The sequence below is a fragment of the Triticum dicoccoides genome, chromosome 3B (genome assembly GCF_002162155.2).
Source record: "Triticum dicoccoides isolate Atlit2015 ecotype Zavitan chromosome 3B, WEW_v2.0, whole genome shotgun sequence".
Taxonomy (NCBI): Eukaryota; Viridiplantae; Streptophyta; class Magnoliopsida; order Poales; family Poaceae; genus Triticum; species Triticum dicoccoides.
In genome coordinates, this window is record NC_041385.1 from 286,683,792 (window position 1) to 286,687,067 (window position 3,276).

Genomic DNA, 3,276 nt, shown 5'->3' on the forward strand with positions numbered 1-3,276 from the left:
ACACAAATATGATAAGAGCACGTTGTTGGTCTACTAAATAGTAAATATGGTGTTCGAGATTGACCTAATTCACAACGGGAATCATTTCTTCAGGGAGAAGGCAAGGTTACATATCTTCCTCCATTATTCAAATATTCACAAGTAAATGTTTTTTATTGACATCTTAATTAAAAATAGATTTTCTATCTTGCTATGCATGATTGATTTCCAAACGTGTAGAGAGAGGAACTGAACATGATTCAAGCCGCAATACGCATGATGACCCCAAATTGGAGCATACTACTCAAAGAAACAGGAATATAGGAGTTTATCAACATCATGATGACCACAAAAATAGACTTATGTTTCTCAACTCTTGATGGAATTCTGTAATGTGTGGATCACTTCAAAATCGTAAATAACACGAAATAACTTTCAAACTATGAAGATAAATAAACATGACAATGTTCAGTTCTCTTTTGTGCTGATCATTCTATGTACGAGTATTCAGTTATGGGGAAAAAATTCTAGTCATCCTGGAGTATGTTTTATCCACACATCCAATCTAGCTCCCAATACAATCGAAACAGGGTGAAACCAGAAGCTAAAACTTCATCACTCACAATGATCAAAATGGCCTCTTGAGCCCCCTGAAGTCCACCATCTCGATGCAATCTACATTGCCCCTGAAACCATTGAGCAGCTCGTTGGCCCGATCTTTGGTGACGTCACCGCAGCCCACCTGGAGCAGCTTCTTGAAGGTGCCCACACGCAGCGCCTCGTCGCAGCACGCGCCGGCGCCAGTGTCCGCGACACGGCAGAGGCGCCAGAGCGCAGAGACGGCAAACCATGTGGCGATTTCGGACATGCGCAACATCTTCTTGACCAGCACGGCACGACCGCGTGCGCATGCAAGGACTTAACGCCGGTGCCAGCACAGGACTCCTTCCAGCACGGCCAGTGCCTTCTCACTCGTCCTCTTGTCAGCGTCCAGGACGAGCTCCACAACGACGAGCACTGCCCCTAGCTCGGCGAAGCGGGCGGCCGCGCGGTTGCTGCCGAAGACGAGGTAGTAGGCCGTGACGAGCATGGCCTTGTTGGCCTGCGGGGACATGGGTTTCCTGACGAGGCCGACGAGTGCGCTGCACACGCCGGGCGTCCTCGAGATGACGTCGACGGTGTGACAGTCGGGGGATGAGGCGAGCTCGCGGAGGACGATGGCGGCGCTGGCCTATGCGGCAAGGTCACCGTGGGAGAGCACCGAGACGAGGGTCTTGAGAGATGTCGGGGAGGCAGTGTAGCACCGGGCCTCCTCGTCGACCGGGAAGAACACGGTAAGGGCTGCCAAGATCTTCCCAACACGCCCAATACCGCGGCGCTGGTGCCATACACGGGCTCACCGGTGAGGCTCTGGAAAGCCGAGGCGGTTGCGGTCGCTCTCCTACCCGATAGCCCTGGCCTTGCCAGCCACCTGCCAGCAAGCCGCCGCATTCCCGCGCCTCGTGGTGGCGGACACGGTGGCGAGCGTCTCGACGGCGTCGGCCTCCCGCCAGCTTCCCCACAGGGGTCAACCTCCTAAGTCATCGGCGGTGTAGTCCATTGAACCGACGGCTGGTGCGGTGGCAGAGGCAAGCAGGTCATACAAGGGCGGCGTGCATTGGCTGCACGACGATGACCAAGACGAGCGTTGGACGATGATGCAGATGGGCAGTTGCACATGAGTGTGGGGGGCGGCTGCGGCGATTTTTCTCACGAGATCGAGAGAGAGAGGATGGATCATGAGCGAGAGGTAGGGGAAACTGGGAGAGGATATGTGGGACGTGGGACAGTAGTGGGTCGTGGTTGTTTCTTTTTTTTAGTTGTGCGAAGCAAGGCTTGCTTCGAGGGGACATGGGCCGCTTCTGCGATCTTTTTGTCCGCGCTCTATTTTTTCCATCGTGGGTGGTTTTGATCGTGGCTATTTTTCTGGCGATAGCAGGGAGAGGGATGTTGGTCGAACCATCACGACGACAGCAGATTGCCCTTTAATAGTAGAGATGTACTACAAAAACTAAATTAGGTCATTATTATTCATCACGGGTTGACTATGGGTCTGTCGAGTCTTCTCTTGAAAACTCTCAGCTCACATGGTGTATATATTCGACCGTCGGTGATGGTCGCTCCTCCTTTCGTTCCCGAGTGCACTACACCAAATTATCTAGCACATGGGAATGAAGGAGAAGCTACCCCCACAACAACAGTTGGGATTATTCATCCTCTCATATATGGTGGATACTCTCCCTCACTGATTCCTCTCTGACATTTGTGACCATCGGTGATGGTTGTTACTCCTCCTTCCCTTAGTGCATAACAAAGGTTTAGCACCCGGAGAAGAAGGAGAAACGACCCCCATGACAACAGTCAGGATTCTTCGGCCTCGACAGTCTTAAAGTCAACCAGAAATATATTTTAATTATATTTCTAGAAAATCAGGCCATACGATATTTGCTACATATTCTAGCACATGTCATGCCAAAATTCATGGAAAATTCCGGCATGACCTTTGCTAAAATAGGTCATATGGAGCGCCTGAAATTTGCCGGAACGGAAATTAATCAACACTCCGGCAAAACATACGCCACTCGGAGGTGTAACCTGCAAACATGACCGGCCACTTGGGCAACCACATATCCTATTTGAGAAACACAAGATATACATGTTTTTATTTACATCATATCTTATAGGACTCATATTGACATGGAGATTTGACTGGTCTCACCTCGAGGTCGGAGGGGTTCGGTGACGTGGACGATGGCGGGGATGATGGAGGAGCTCCTTGATTTATAGAAAAAAACCTATAAGTTATCACTAATAAATCCCGAATAGTATCATACATATAACATCACTAATACAACTAAAACCCTAGCGAACAACAGGTATCGTTGACGAGGATGCGGGATAGGCATCGTCGACGTCGATGCGAGAATAATTGCTTAAACTAAAAAAATTACAACAAACGTGACATGTTCAACTAGTTTTATTAATTCAACTAGTTCTTACTAAAAATAAACTTACTATAAATAGAAATAAACTAGTTCAACTATTTATATTAATTTTTGTATGAAAAATACATTAGTTCTATTAATTCAACTAGTTCTTACAAAAATCAAACTAGTTCAACTAGTTTATTAATTCACTTACTAATTATTTCAAACACTTACTAAAAACAGTTAAAAAACTACATTATATGATAGTAAAAAACTACAGTGAAAAAATAGATGGAGGGAGGTGGAAGGAGAGAGGAGGAGGGGGAGGTGG

At 47.6% G+C, this 3,276-nt stretch overlaps 1 pseudogene; it reads right to left on the reverse strand.

Annotated features, from left to right (window-relative positions):
* Positions 1–607: 607 nt before the first annotated feature.
* Positions 608–3,276, reverse strand: part of LOC119279525 — a 99,710-nt pseudogene continuing 97,041 nt past the window's right edge.